At 48.8% G+C, this 16,493-nt stretch overlaps 1 non-coding gene and 1 pseudogene across 1 annotated transcript; both read left to right on the forward strand.

Annotated features, from left to right (window-relative positions):
* Positions 1-14,661: 14,661 nt before the first annotated feature.
* The window catches only part of LOC116822966 (olfactory receptor 6F1-like), a 4,069-nt pseudogene continuing 2,237 nt past the window's right edge, over positions 14,662-16,493 (forward strand).
* On the forward strand, positions 14,842-14,921 carry TRNAC-GCA (transfer RNA cysteine (anticodon GCA)). Its single transcript has one exon. It is a non-coding gene; the product is annotated as a tRNA-Cys (tRNA).

Here is a 16,493-nt window from a genome sequence, read left to right on the forward strand (position 1 = left end):
GACGTGGCCTTTGTGTAGTCTAGAGAAAGGCCTTGCCGGACTGCAGCTACACTTGCTGCATGCCATCTTTCGGGTGGAGCAGAATGGAGGGCCTGACGCGGAGCCGCGGTCATGGACACGGCAGCTGCTCAGCAAGATCGTGAGGGTTCGCCTAGGTTGTTCCATGGGTTAGGCCAGACTCGGGACTTTGAGATCCTGCATGTGATGGTTGAGGGGAGTGCTTGGGGAGATCTTAGGCACAATTCCGTGTGCCACAACGCCTGGTGGTTGAGTCTTCCGAAAGGCTCTAGATCTTCGTTTCTCACATCCTGAAGGCCTGTCATTTTGGCGCTGAGTGTGCTGGGTATTTGAGCCCAAGAGGGACTTTGATCCAGAAGCCCTGCCGTGCTGGAGTCCCTGTAGTAGGTGAGCTGCCGTTTCCTCGTGGAGTGCTTGAAACGTGGGCTGCAGCGGTGAGCGTAGGCGCCTATTGATCTGTACTGGTACCATGATGCGCTTGGGCGGGTGTTGGTGTCCCGAGAATGGGCTGGAGGGCCGTGAAGAGGGGCTTCATACGGTCGCGCGCGTGAGGGTGGCAGTCAGCGGGCGGAGGAGGAGCGGGCAGAGGTGGGCAGGTTGATCGGTGTGGCCTTCTAGTGTAGCGTTCGAGCTGGTGGATGCATGGGGGAACGGCGGAATCTGGGGAGGTGGTTGTCTGGCGGCTGTGAGTAGGTTTGGCCGGTGCGTAAGCGTGGGACTATGTTGATTGAGCCGTGAGTGCGAAGGTGTTGGCTGCTCAAAGACCCGATCTGCTGGGGATTTCGCGTCGAAAGCCATTGTGTTTTGTCGCGCTGCTGCCACGAGTTGCGCTGCGGTGAGCCCTGGAACAGCAATGGCGCTGTCCAGCCTCTGGGTGGTGGGGGTGAATAGACATAGGCTACCTAGTCCAGAGAAGTGCGCTTGCTCTGCGTGGGGTTGAGATAAGGGGTTGGATCTGGGTTGGCTTGTGGACGCCTGTACGTGCTCTCAGCTTTTTGTGTGTTTCAAGTTTTCAGTATGATGTATCTTGAGTGGGGAGGGAGCTCAGCTGGAGGGGGAGATGGTGGGCCGAGCCGCAACAGAACCCAACTGACTTCTTCCGATATGGGCCCGTTATGTTTTATTGACCCCTGGACGTGCAGCACCGATGTTACTGGATTTGGCTGATGGTCGGCAGCAAGGGGAGGAGGTAAGACTCATAGACTTTAAGGTCAGACTGGGACCATTATGATCTCTAGTCTGACTTTCCTGCGCAATGCCGGCCACAGATTCTCACCTCACCCACTTTCTTACAAATCGCCTAACTTCTGCTCTGAGGTATTGATGTCTTTCAAATGTTGTGGTGTGTGAAACCTCCAAGCTGCAGACTAATCCTCCAGAAGTGACACGTGCCCCATTGCTGCAAGGGATGGAAGGCTGAAAGAACCTCCATGGCCTGTCCGACATCTGCCCTGGAGGAAAATTCCTTCGCCGACCCCAATATGGGCGATCAGCTCACAACCCTGAGCATGTGTGGTAAGACCTCACCGCAAGCACCCAGGGAAAGAAATTATCTTATAGTCAACCTGGATCCCATCTACATCCCATCATAGACCACTGGGACATACTACCTGTTGCGTTCGGAATTTAGGACAGTCTCCCCTGCAGGCTTTCTTCTTTCCCACTTACAGGGATTTTCAAGTTGGGTGGCTGGGTGGCTATGTGGAAGGTGCTTGCAGGATGCTTCATCCCACACAGTGGCTGCTCTCACAGCAGCGGGGGTCACAGCAGCGACCCCCCCCCCCCCTCTTTGGCTCAATCTGAACAGAGGTCAATGACCACTTGGTGATAGGCCATTTTAGGAGCTTCCTCTGAAGTGAGCAACTTCCCCACAAATTACACAGGCACTTTAAATATTTGCAAAGTGCACGGCCGGCATGTGCAGAGAAAGGCTCCCAGGGCACAGTGTCAGGTCTGGCACCGCTTGAGAAATGGACCATCTTCAGCCACCAGGTTAACCCAGGATCTAAGGCAGGAATGGGGTGAGGAGCAAGTCGAGCTGAGCAAGGCAGCAAAATTCATCTGCCTTCGTGGCGCTCGCAATGATGCCCTTGTGCCAGAGGTGACAAAAACATCCAGACAGAGAGCAGCAGGCCCAAAAAGGCCATTCAGGGCTGACTTAACTCATTGGAGAGTGTTAGACTACAATCTAGAGTCCCTGGTTCACTGCCATGCTCTTTGTGTGCAGCAGTGGGCTTTTCTCTGGAAGCACAGCAGTGCCTTTACCCACAGACCCTCATTTCAGGCTCCCAAGAAGAAAGACAGCAGGACTTTGCACCAATGGGCCCACCTGACCTTTCTTTCTTCTCTTGCTCTTTTCAGCAGAGAGAAGAAAAGAAGCTCTTCTTCAGCCAGAGTCAAAGGGTGACGTCAGGATGACTTTCTGAGTGCCAGCTCCAGTCCTTTGCTCTACCAGCTGACCTATCGAGGGCTGCACCTCTCTCTCCAGGTTTTTCCCATCGGTGTGTTCAGAATGGAGAGGGGTAAATAGTGGTTTCCCCAATGACGTCCTAGGACCAATCCTATTCAATTATCATAAATGATCTGAGAAAGGGGTAAAGAAGGTAGAAATATGAGGTGGCAAAGTTTGCAGATGATACAAACTGCTCAAGATAGTTAAGACAAAGCAGAGACTGAAGAACTCAGAGAGGTCTTCAAAAATCTGATTGGGCAACAAAATAGAAATGAAATGTAATGTGGATAAATGTAAAGTAATGACATTGGAAAAATACCCCAACTATACATACAATATGATGGGGCTAATTTAGCTGCAACTAATCAGGAAGAGATCTTGGAGTCATCATGGACAGTCTCTGAACGACCACGCAGTGTGCAGCAGCAGTCAAAAAAGCAAACAGGATGTTAGGACAATTTAAAAAAGGAAAATAAGATAGAGAATATCTTACTGCCTTTATATAAATCCATGGTCACCCACATCTGAATACTGAGTACAGATGTGGTCTCCTCATCTCAAAAAAGATATAGCTTAGAAAGGTTCAGAGAAGGCAACTAAAAGATTAGGGGTTGAATGGGTCCATATGAGGAGAGATTAAAAGACTAGAACTTTTCAGCTTGGAAAAGAGAAGACTAAGAGGGGATATGATAAAGGTATATAAAACATAGTGGTGTGGAGAAGTGAATAGGGAAAATTTTTGTCATAATATAAGACCTAGGGGCCACCAAAGAAATTAATAGGCAGCAGTTTAAACAAATACAAGAAATTCTCTTCACACAGACACAGCCAACATGTGGAACTCCTTGCCTGAAGGGTGTGAAGGCTAGGACTATAACAGGGTTTCAAAGAGAACTAGATAAATTAATAGGTTTCAGAATGGAAGCCATGTTAGTCTGTATCAGCAAAAAACGAAGAGTACTTGTGGCACCTTAGAGACTAACAAATTTATTTGAGAAAAAAACTTGACATCATAATAAAAAAGGCTGACAAAGGAGTGCTGTCGTCATCAGAGATAGGTCGGAATATGAAGAGAGGCTGCTAGGCGGCTCTCTAACACCACATTCTACAAGCCATTACCCTCTCGTCCACTGAGAGTTACAAAAGAAAAGACACATCTGCTCAAGAAAATCCTGAAAAAGCACAAGAACAAATCGCACAGACACACCCCTAGAACTCCAACCAGGGGTATTCTATTGTTACCCAAGATCATAAACCTGAAATCCTGATGCCCATCATCTTCAGGCATTGGCACTCTGACAGCAGGATTGTTTGGCTATGTAGACTCCCTCCTCAGGCCTACGCTACCAGCACTCCTAGCTATCTTTGAGACACCACTGACTTCCTGAGGAAACTACAGTCCATTGGTGATCTTCCAGAAAACATCATCTGGCCACTATAGGAAGAAGCCCTCTACACACATTCACACAAAGATGGATTACAAGCCGTCAGGAACGTATCCCATAATGTCACAGCAAACTTGTGCTGAACTTTGTGACTTTGTCCTCACCCACAACTATTTCACATTTGGGGACAAGTATACCTTCAAGTCAGCGCACTGCTATGGGTACTCACATGGCCCCACAGTATGCCAACATTTTTATGGCTGACTTAGAACAACGCTTCCTCAGCTCTCATCCCCTAACGCCCCTACTCTACTTGCGCTACATGATGACATCTTCATCATCTGGACTCATGGAAAAGAATCTTGTGGAATTCCACCATGATTTCAACAATTTCCATCCCACCATCAACCTCAGCTGGACCAGTCCACACAAGAGACCACTTCCTGGAACTACAGTGCTAATAAGTGATGGTCACATAAACACCACCTATACTGGAACCTACTGACGCTATACTTACCTACATGCCTCCAGCTTCCATCCAGACCACACCACATGATCCATTGTCTACAGCCAAGCTCTAAGATAGAACCGCATTTGCTCCAACACCTCAGACAGAGACAAACACTACAAGATCTCTATCAAGTTCTTAACTACAATACCCACTGCTGAAGTGAAGAAACAAGATTGACAGACCAGAAGAGTACCCGAAGTCACCTACTAAGGACAGGCCCAACAAAGAAAGTAACAGAACCCCACTAGCCGTCACTTCAGCCCCATAAAACCTCTCCAGCGCATCATCAAGGATCTACAACCATCCTGAAGGACGATCCCTCACTCTCACAGATCTTGGAGACAGGCCAGTCCTTGCTTACAGACAGCCCCCCAACTGAACAAATATTACCAGCAACCACACAACAAAAACATAACCCAAGAACCTATCCTTGCAACAAAGCCTGTTGCCACTCTGTCCACATATCTATTCAGGGACACATCAAAGGACCTAATCACATTAGCCACACTATCAGAGGCTCATTCACCTGCATATCTACCAATGTGATAATGCTATTATGTGCCAGCCATGCCCCTCTGCCATGTACATTGGCCAAACCAGACAGTCTCACGTAAAATAATAAATGGCACAAATCACATGTCAAGAATTATAACATTAAAAACCAGTCGAGAACATTCAATCTCTCTGGTCACTTGAGATAGACTAAAAGTCGCTATATTACAACAAATAACCTCTGTACAGTCTGGGAGGTAGGCCTACCCAGGGTCGCTGTAAGAACGAGGCCCACACACACTGTGAGTTATTCGCTTTAATGAAGGTAAAGTGACACACCCGCACGGGGACTCCTGGCTTGCTGTCACGGAGGCGGGGAACCCAGCGCACCGAAGCTCGGCCTGGTATGGAGTCCAAAGGGCGGACGAAGCCCTGCAGCTATATATACCAAAATGCAAAAACAGCTTATAACATAAACAAATAGGGGTTTCCAAGAGGCGGTCCGCCCCTTGGCCTACGGCCGGGCTTTCCAAGCTGTGTCGCCCCTTGGCTTAAGCATGCAAAGCGGTTTTACCAGCTAGAAGCGGATTATACTGGCGTGCCGTGTCCTACATGACCGCTGCCGAGAAAGCGAAACAACCCTAGCCAGGCCGTAACACAGTCTTCCGCGTCCCTACACCTTCAAAAACAGACTCCAACGAGAGACTACTGAATTGGAATTATTAGAACTGGACACCATTAAATTAGGCTTGAATAAGACTGGGAGTGGATGGGTCATTACACAAAGTCAAACTTTTCCCCATGTTTATTTGTTCCCCTACTGTTACTCACACCTTCTTCAACTGTTGGAAATGAGCCATCCTGATTATCACTACAAAAAGTTTTTTCCCTGCTGATACTAGCTCACCTTTCTGCTCACTCTTGTTATAGTGTGTATGGCACACCCATTTTTTCATGTTCTCTGTGTATATATATATATCTTCCTGCTGTATTTTCCACTGCATGCATCCATGAAGTGGGTTTTAGCCCACGAAAGCTTATGCTCAAATAAATTTGTTAGTCTCTAAGTGCCACAAATACTCCTCTTTCTTTTGCAGATAAATTAATGGAGGTTAAGTCCATGAATGGCTATTAGCCAGGATGGGATAAGGAATGGTGATCCCTAGCCTCGTTTGTCAGAGGTGGAGATGGATGGCAGAGGAGAGATCACTTGATATACCTGTTAGGTTCATCCCTCTGGGGCACCTGGCATTGGCACTGTTGGCAGATATGATGCAAGAAGGTTGGATGGACCTTTGGTCTAACCCAGTATGGCCATTCTTATGTTCTTATGAATGGAGGGGCAGAGCTCTGTGACAGAGTTTCTGTAGTGTAGTGGTTATCACATTTACCTAACACGCAAACTGTCTCAGGTTTAAAACCAGACAGAAACATAGTGGATTAATTTTCCCAGCTCCTACTGGCCTGTCCCTGCTGTTGTAGGAGCAGCTGTGATTTGTATGCTCAAAAGGTCTGTTATACTTCCCCTGCTCCCATTTTTGTCCCCTCTCCCTCTCTGAATGCCTGTGAAGTGGCTTTTCCCCTCTTGCTCCCTCCTGGACTGCTAGTGGGATGAATGGGCTGGTTGAAGAGCAGAAGACCTCCCAGGTAGACAAGGTGTCTGGGACTCTAATTAGGCAGTGATCACCCAGAGCATGGATACTGCCCAAGGTGGAGTGTGACCAACCAGATGCAGCCAAGTCATCTCTAGTGACAGGCCATGATGTGCAGGCCCTTAAAAGGGGAAGGGGCCATGTGCTCAGGAGAGCACTCAGAAGCTTGTACCTCCAGTGAATGCCCAGTAGTTCTCTGGTTTTCTGCCTCAGGAAGACTTACTTTCATCGCACCATCCATAGCTGCGTTGTGGGACACTTACCATGCAGAAACCTGACATCTCCAGTGCTGTGCCAGTCCTGGGAGCGTGAGCATGCGAGTGCGAGTGTGACCCCTCCTCCCACTTATTTTGAGCTTAGCTGTCAGTATAATAAATGTGCTGCTTTCTGCCATACTCTCGTGGGTCATTAGTGCTCCCTACGTTTACTAGCTGGCCCAATTTTGGGTAACAGCTGCGATAACCCCAACCCCTGCATGGCAGAGGGTGGTGAAATGAGCTGAGGAAAAAGCCTTGACATCAGCAGGGGAAAGCTAGAGGATCTGGACCAGTCACCTTTTGAAGCCTTGTGGCTTGGCTTCCTCTGCCCTTGGAGACTGACCTACGGAGGTCGCATCTTCCTGCTGGCCTCCTTTGTGTGACTTGCCAAAGGAGGAAGTGAGGCAAGAATGGGGCAAAAGAGGAAAGTTGAGCTGAGGAAGGCAGGGCAGAAGCTAAGCGGCTAAGTGGGGTTAGTAGAGCGCCACCATTTGTTCTTCAAAGCCTGGGGAGGTGCGGTTGGCTGCTGAGAGGTAGAATTCTGTACCTGCCTCTTGGCTTCCCAGGGATGGCTACTTGCAACCCAGGAGGACGGTTCTGGGTGAAAGGAAAAGAAGCAAAGCTATGGGAGGAAATTTGGGTGCAGGATGCAGGCTCTGCACTGTGGGAGGGGGTTGGGGTGCAGGAGGTGTGGCACTTACCCTGGGCAGTCCAGCTCCCAAAGTGACCAGTACACAGAACCTTGAGTCAGCAGCTCCTAGGTGGGCCATGCCAGGGGGTCTCCATGCGCTGCTGCCTGCAGGCGCCACCCTCAGAGCTCCCACTGGATGCAGTTCCTGGACAATGGGAGCTTCAGAGTTGGTACTCAGGGCAGGGGTAGTGAATGGAGACACTCCCCCCGCCCCACGGGATTCTGGGACATGCTGGCCATTTCTGGGAGAAGCATGGAGGACGGAGGCAGTGTGGGCAGGGAGCCACCTTAGTGCTGTTGGCACATCTCTGCACACCCATTGAGGGAGGGTAGCAGAGGTCGTCCATGAGCTGCCTGCGGTGGGGGCAGTGCACAGAGCTCCCTCCCTTCCCAGGTCTATTACAGGAGGGGAGTGGGGGGGTTGCCTGTAAGGTGAAGCAGATTGGACTAGATGATCACATTGGTCCCTTCTGACCTTAAAGGTTCCGAGTCTAAAAGGGAGAGGGAAGTAAAGGAAGGTTTTTAAAAAAATAAACCAAACGTAATACCAGGATAACTCCAACAGCTCATTGTATAGTCCCACCCCTTTCTTCCTCCATTGTGTTTTGAACGACCTGCAGGACATTGATTCTCTCATTCCATTGATAAACTGATACAATGTGACTGAAATTAAACCAATTCCCAGGCCAGAAAATGTCACTTCACTGCATTGGCTGGGAATTTAACCCAGATCAACTGCTTGGAAGGCAGCTATGCTCACCACAATACCACCAATGCACCTGACAAAAGTGTTACTTATGCTTGCCCAATGTGGCTAGAGCAGCATTGAGGAGCTTTTCAGCCTGTTAAAATGTACTGGATTCTCATCATTAAAAAAAAACACTTCCATCTTCACTTGAGTTTGAACCATCAGCCTTTCAATTAGCCACCAAAGTTGTTAATCACAGGGTATGTCTACACTAGGGGATTATTCCGATTTTACAAAAAACAGTTTTTGGAAACAGATTGTATAAAGTCGAGTGCATGCAGACACTCTAAGCACATTAATTCAGCGGTGTGCGTCCATGTACTGAGGCTAGCTTTGGCTTCCAGAGCATTGCACTGTGGGTAGCTATCCCATAGTTCCCGCAGTCTCTCCCATCCATTGGAATTCTGGGTTGAGATCCCAATGCGTGATGGGGCAAAAACAGTGTCGTGGGCGATTCTGGGTCAATGTCGTCACTCACTCCTCCCTCTGTGAAAGCAATGGCAGACAATCATTTCGCACCCTTTTCCCTGGATTGCCCAGGCAGATGCCATAGCACGGCAACCATGGAGCCTGTTCAGCCTTTTTTCACTGTCACCATATGTCTACTGGATGGTGCTGACAGACGCGGTGCTGCAGCGCTACACAGCAGCATCCTCTTGCCTTTTGCAAGTTAGCAAAGATGATTACCAGCCATACCGGTGCCGTTCTGCTGCTTTGCAAGTTGACATGACAGTTACCAGTTACACTGATCCATCTGCTGCTGTCATGGGGTCTCCTGGCCGCCTCGATGAGGTCAGGGGGCGCATGGACAAAATGGAATGAGTCCCCAGGTCATTCCCTTCTTTGAGTTTGTCTAAAGGGAGAGTCTAGCAGATGACTATCAGGCAAGCTACTAAAGAACCAGAGAGGCAACGGCCCTCCGTCAAGCCCAAACATCCCCAGAAATGATAAGCTGCATGCCATTCTAGGGGGTGCCCCTGCAACAACCCCCCTTTGCTTCCCTCCCTCCTCCACCCCTGGGCTACCGTGGCAGTTCCCCCATTGTGTGATGAAGTAATAAAGAATCAGGAATTTGAAACACATGACTTATTGCCTCTGCAAGTAGAGCTCAAAGGGGGAGGGAGGGACAGCCTCCACTGCTATGATATCCAGGCAGACTGAATCTCCATTAGACAAAGCTTAAAGAAGATGACTGGGATCATTCCATTTTTGCCCAGGCACCCCCGGCTGACCTCACCGAGGCCAGCCAGGACACTCAGGGAGGACGAAGGAGATACCAGTCCTACTGTACCGTCTGCCTTCGAAAGGAAAGGAAGGGATGCTGCTGTGTAGCGCTGCAGCACCACGTCTGCCAGCAGCATCCATAGACAACGATGACATTGAAAAAGGGAGAAATGATTTTTTCCCTTTGCTTTCACGGGGGGAGGGGGGGAACAACATATACCCTGAACACCCGAACAATGTTTTGACCTTCAGGCTTTGGAACTCAGCCAAGAATTCAAATGGTTTTCGGAGAGTGTGGGAACTGGGATAGCTACAGTGTCAGTCGCCTCCTCCGTGAGGTCCATTTCATCTTGGCTTTCTGGTACCTTGTCTCAGCTCCTTAAGTTTAGCATGTGTTGAGTCCCTGCTGGTGCCTCTGTCTCATACCTTGAGATTTTTTCAAATGTTTTGGCATTTCTCTTTTGGAACGGAGTTCTGATGGAACAGATTCATCTCCCCATAGAGAGATCAGCTTCAGTATCTCCCATACGGTCCATGCTGGAGCTCTTTTTTGATTCTGGGACTACATGGCACCTGTGCTGATCGGCCTCCAGCTGGCAAACAGGAATTAAATTCAAAAGTTCTCGGCTTTTCCTGTCTATCGGCCAGTGCATCCAAGTTCAGATTGCTGTCCAGAGCGGTCACAATGGTGCACTGTGGATAGCCCCGGAGGCCAATACCATCGAATTGCGCACACTAACCCTAATCCAACATGGCAACACCGATTTCAGCCTACTCCCCTCGTCAGGGAGGAGTACAGAAACCGGTTAAAAGAGCCCTTTATATCGATATAAAGGTCCTCGTTGTATGGACAGATGCAGGGTTAAATCATTTTAACACTGTTAAATTCAGTTTACACGCTTAGTGTAGACCAGGCCTGAGCTGAGACATGTACACTGCAACTTTATAGCCCAAGCCACATGACCCTGATTAATCTCACACAAGCCTGCCCTGGGTGTTTCATTGCACTGTAGACCTACCCTAATGTTATGTCTACACTGTGATTAAAACACCCAGGGCACCTGTCTCAAAGCCCGTGTCAGCTGACTCATTGTTATGGGACTTGGACTGGAAGACTATAAAATGACAGTGCAGACATATGGTCTTGAGCCCAACTTCTGAGACCCCGTGAGGGGTAAGAGTTTCTGAACCTGGCTTCAGTGTGAACACAGATATCTGCACCACAGTTTTTAGCCTCTCAGCTTTAGCTCCATGAGCCCAAGTCAGATGACACAGGCCGGCCATGCTGCCATCTTTATCCCAGGAGAGATGGACGCTAAGGGTACATCTCCATTGCAATGTAAGTCCAGGTGTGGCGCGCTGTGCTCAAAGCAGCACCCTGGAAGCCCCATATTCACCACTCTCATATAGCGATGATACGTTTTGAACAAAGTCTGCCTGGTGAGGTATCATTTTGAAAATCTTGAACTGTTCATCTGCTGAACTTTAATGCATTCTAAGTGCTCGCATTGGTTTTGGAAGTTGTGAAGTTTGCTCTGTGTGTGTTACAGAAATATGTTATGAGGTTGGGAAATGCCCAACACCAGCCTTTCAGGTGCAAAAATGGAGGAGCCAGACTCACGGCTGGCCCATCAAAGGTAGCTACACTCCCAAGGACTATCCCAGGAACCGTGTACAATGCAGACTTAGCCGAGATAACACAGCAACAATGGACACTGCTTGACTCACATCATAGCAAAGGAGCTTTCTAGAAAGTTGGAAGAAACTAAGAAAGAGGGGTAGAGACTTCATGACTTGGCCTCTCTCCCCCACAACTCAACAGCTGGAAACACACCTGGATGACAAAACTGATTCATAAATCAGAAGATAATAATACATTCAAACCAAGTCCCCAACCAAACTAGTACTGGTTTCTCAGCAGAAAATTTTCAGTTTGGGGAATTTTGTTTTCCCAGTCAGACCTTGCCAAGGGAAGCAGGAAGAAAATGTTTGAGTTGCCTCCTTCAGAACAGCTTGGCCTAAACACTCTCCGTGGGTCACTGTCATGGCCTTGCTGAGAACTGGGGTATTTTAATAATTTGGGGAGGTCCCAGGGTGCTTGGGGGAGATTATGAGGCTGTTACCTTTAGAGATAAAAACTGAGACATACAGGACTAGAGATTTTTTTTTTTTTAAATCTGAGATTTAGACATTTTATTTAAAGCAAAGGGGTTTCTGAGCACGTTTTTGTTTGCAGGAAGCAACGTTGTTTGATCTGTCATTGTACCAAAGGAGGAAGATGGTTGTCTATAAGGGAAGGGGGAAGACTAAATACATCTGATAAGGATCGGATTTGAACCCATAAATACAGAACACAATGGATTAACAGCCCATCACCTTAACCACGTAGCCACCTCATCTCAGCTGTTAGAAAATGAACAGGAGGAGAAATCTAAGGCCAGCAGAGATAGGGCCACTAAGGTGTTTTTAAGTACTTAGTGGAAGCAGGGGCTGAATGAGCTCCCCCATCAGACCTAGTGACCAGCTGTGGGAAAGACTTCAGGAACAGATCATTTTTGCATAGACACACCTACTCTGCCTGGCTATGCCGCATGATGGGACCGCTTCCCCAAAATGTCCAGTTTTGGCTGGTGGCGGGTTACAAATCACTTAGCACTGTGTGGTATGAAATGTAATTATCCTTCCTGCATGAGTGAAGAGCAGCAGAACATACCAGTCGGTCCCTGACAGAGGGGTGGGTGGGTGAGAAATAGCTTTTATTGGATTGCAATAGAAGTGATTGAGAACGTCGCCCTAAATCAGTGGTCCCTAAACATTTCACACTGTGCCCTCCTTATCCATGGCTGTTAGCCCGTTAGAAAGCCACAGTGAAAAACCAGGACTGGGAGTGGGGCTGTTGCTTGCTGGGAGAGGGTGCAAACAGGTGTAAGGGGGTCGAGGCCCAAGCTGGGAGTCAGGGGCCCAGGAATGAGGGTGGGATTGGAAAAGAGCGGGGACACAGTGGAGGTGACTGGGCTCCATCCATGGGGGGTGGCTCAGGCCCTGAGGTACCCCCTAATGAATCTTCCTCTGTGTCCACTAGGAGTCAATGCCCATATTTTGGGGACCACTGAACCCTAACTCGCTAAAGCAGGGGCTAGTGATGTTCAAGCCCAGGGAAAGGAGAACAAGTCTGGGGGCCCCAGAACCAGAAGCATAACCCCCTCTTCTGTCTGTGGCTCCGCTCCCCTTCCACACCTTCCACCCACGGCCCCATCCACTGTCACCCCTGTTCCACCCCTTCCCCCACTGGCCCCACCCTGTCACTCCTTTACCCCTGCCCCGCTGTGGCCCCGAGACCACAGAAACTCTGTGCCCCTGCTGCAGCCCCCGGGCCGTAGCAGGGAGTGGAAGCTTCTCCAGCCCTGGGGCTAACATAGGGGAGACTTTTCCAGGGGGACCTAATTTCTCCAGGGCCGCTAGTCATGTGCCCCACTATCTCCTTGGCGATGCAAGGTTTGGAGAGGCTGAGCCCCCCGAGCCTCCATTTCATGCTGCCCAGGCTACCACTGCTCAGTGTGGCCAGTCTCCCTGTGTTCTCTGCTCTTCGTGCTGGGGAGCCTGGCTGGCCTTAGGGGTGAGGGCCCCCCAGTAGCCGCTCAGGGCTCCAGGGGGTCAAAGGGCACCGTGTGCCAGTGCAAAGGTACTCACTGCTCTCCCCTGCCCCAATGCTCCTCCATGGCCCCATAGAGGGCTGGGGGGAGCGAGGAGCAACACTATGTGCTCCATGCGTCCTGGTCACTTTCCCCATCAGGGCTGTGCTGTGAGGGGAGCATCAGAAGCTGCTTTTCTCTTCCCTCCCCTGATGCAGCCTGGCTGAGGAAAGCGACCTGAATGCAGGCAGATTGGATGATGTCACTTCTCGCCCCCACAGCTCCTAGGGGTGCCTGGAGGAGCAGCGTTTCAGGGAGGAGCGGGCAGCAATGCCAGCTGCTCCATGCACACAGGTCACTGTCCCCATGTGGGTGCAGGGGTTGGGGTGAAGGGGGTGCAGCAGAGGGGCAGTGGCTGGTGGCACAGGAGAGGAGTGTGGGAGTTAAGGGCAAAGGAGACACAGTGTAGGGGATAGGGCACAAAAGGGGGCAGGAGTTAGGGGTGAAGGAGGCACAAGGGTTGGGAGTGCAGGAGCTGGGGGAAAAGGGGGAGGGGGATCGTCCAGGGGCAGGGGGAAGTGCCAAAGTACAAGTTTTGTCCAGGGCACCATTTCCCCTAACACTGGTCCTTGGTAACATTTCTTGCTGGGGAGAAGAGGCGTTTTCTCTCTGTTTCTTTCCTCTCCATTGTCTGCTCCTTCCTTCAATTCCAGAAACCTCCCTTGTGTTTCAGACTGTGCAGTGAAGCTTTCCCCACCCCAGGCCTCTGGAGCCTTTGAAGCAGAAAGATCCCAGGAGCTGAGGATGAATCCAAGGGTAAGTAGCTGGCAGGAAGGAGTCCTAGCAGCTCTTCTGGGAGCACAGGTGAGGAATGACTCCCTCTTCTCTAGATTCTCCCCGTGTGGCTCTGGGGAGCAGGGAGGGTTGTGTGATAAATTTCATCCAACTCCCCCTTTGATCCAAGCCGAGGGACGTCTCAGCTCTCCACGATCTCCTTGGCAGCGTCAAACAATGGATGTTTTCCACTACCCAGGAGACCCAGCCAGGGACTAAAGGCAGCCCCAGACTTTCCCTTTCTCCCTTCTGGGAAATCATGTTCAAGTTTTACAAGCAGCTAAAGAAGCCTCAACCTCACATCTAAATTAATGTCACATTTCTCACTGCCTGACAGAAACAAATATCATTTCAATCCCACATGAGTCCACATCAGTCATTCCTCAGCCCAATTCCTTCTCCCTCCTGCCTTAGCTTGGGGCATTCCGCCACCGTGTGGGCATTTCATTTCCTACCTCAGTTTCACACAGAGACACAATTTCCTTTGCACTGATCCATGAACAGGAAATCCTCTCTGTGTGTCTGGTCTCAGCCAGGCCATTCAATTCCAGTGAACCCTTCTCTCCTGCAATGGCAATGATCAGATAGAGGGGTCGTGGCCACCTTCACCTCTGACAGTGAGATATTCGCTCTCCTCTTTCTTCAGATTGCTGCTGTTTTTCCATAAAACATGAACCATGGAATAAAAAGCTGAGTTTACTCCAGGGTGAGGAAAGAAAGGAGTCTGTTGGTGTAGATAATCAACTTCCCCACGAGGTGGCAGCTATGTCAGTGGGAGAAGCTATATCGGTGGTTGTGCAAGCTGTGGTGTTTACCACATTTAAGAAGTTTGATCAAACCCCATTTTTAAAACCACCTCTGGTCTCAGAATGGCAAAGGAGATCGATGAAGCAGGGTCTGTCCGTCAAAGTCCTGGAGATCATGATTCCATATTACTGTTGTTGTGGGGGTATAGCTCAGTAGTAGAGTGCTTGACTGCAGATTAAGTGGTTCTTGGTTCAAACCCAAGTGCCCTGTTATAACCAACCTTCTTTCTTTTCTTTTTTAAAGAAAAAGGAAAACATTTTCATTTCCATTCTCCATAATGTTCAGGAGCTCCATCATAGGGGGATGCTTGAAATGAATGTAAACACTCAACATTTCACTGTCCAAATGCATAAAAACCTAGCAAAGCTGTCCATCAGCTGAAATCACTTCCAATCCTCTAAGTTTCTAGTTTATGTTTTCATCAGTTAAACAAAGGTATCATAGGAATGTACATTTGCAGATCCCTCTTCTCCACGGGCTGTGCTGTGCAGAAGAACAAGAACCACATCCAGCTGCAGTTCAAGAGTCTGATGAGCAGAGGCAACTTGGTGCAGGCTAAAGTCACCAGCACTTTGGCTCCTTCCCAGTCAGCCAGCAGCTGGACCCCCAGGACAAGGCATGAGAAGAAGACAGTGGCCGTGAGCAGGAAAATAGCCTTCAAGAGGCTACTAAAGCTGTCAAGATCCCCCGGAAGGTCACCATGCCCATGTCTAGATGTGGTTGTGGAGATTAATGGAAGGAGGGGGCATATGTCAGAGCCCTAGGGGAGCTCATGTCAGGGCCTTAATGGGGTTCTGGGTGATTGCTACTTCCCATCACCCAACACAGATGTAATGAGGTTGAGTAGCATCTGCAAAAGAGAAACTATACAGCTAATAATTCCTCCAGAAAGGTTTTTAATGACTTACGACTATAAAGGCAACACAGACAGAAGAAGAAAACAAAGACCAGCATTGAGTGAGGATTAATACAAATGGCAAGTTAGACTGGAGACAAGCACAAGTCCAAGTAATATTGTGCATTAACTGCCTGCTCCTGTAAGTTCATATATAAAAGATAAATAATATTGAAAATAGTCACAACCACGTACAACACCACTATTACTGATTGCCCAGCAACTTTACATGTACTGTAACCATCCCCAACAAATACAATTCTCTATGTTATACTAATATATTGAATAACTATATTTTACTAACCTGAACCTACTTATAACCTTAAATAAACTACTAGCTTCGCCAATGAAGGACATAAATCTACACCGTGTACAGGTCAAGCATAGGAGTTTATTACACATAGCGCTGGCGGAGTGTCACCTTGCTTATTAGGCTCAGAGACACTGTCAATCAATTGATTACAATGGAATATATAGATTTTCCATGAGCAGGGAAAGTGATCGGTAGGCAGTGCCACACCCTGGAATAGGTTTTGCAGCAAGACAAGAGAAGCACATTAGCCAGTGGTTAACAGGTTACATAATCTCTCCCCCCGTGGTCTCAAGTTAGCAAGTTAACATTTAATTAATACTTTGATAACATGTTATTAGTATAAAATATGTATGTTGAATTCTGATTTGGGGTCCAGAGGAATGGAGCAACTCCTTTGATTGTCCAACAGGTACATTCCTAGGGGTTAAAGCAAAGAAACAGTGAAAGTATATGACAATAAAGATTATTTTCTGTGTGTCTAAAGGCAGGCATTGGTTCCTGGGAAGGGAGATGGAAGAATGCCATATCTTATACTGACGTGCCAACTTTTCCTAAACTTAAGGCTGGATCAATGGGAAGAAC

The sequence above is a fragment of the Chelonoidis abingdonii genome, chromosome 21 (assembly GCF_003597395.2).
Source record: "Chelonoidis abingdonii isolate Lonesome George chromosome 21, CheloAbing_2.0, whole genome shotgun sequence".
In the NCBI taxonomy this organism is placed as follows: domain Eukaryota; kingdom Metazoa; phylum Chordata; order Testudines; family Testudinidae; genus Chelonoidis; species Chelonoidis abingdonii.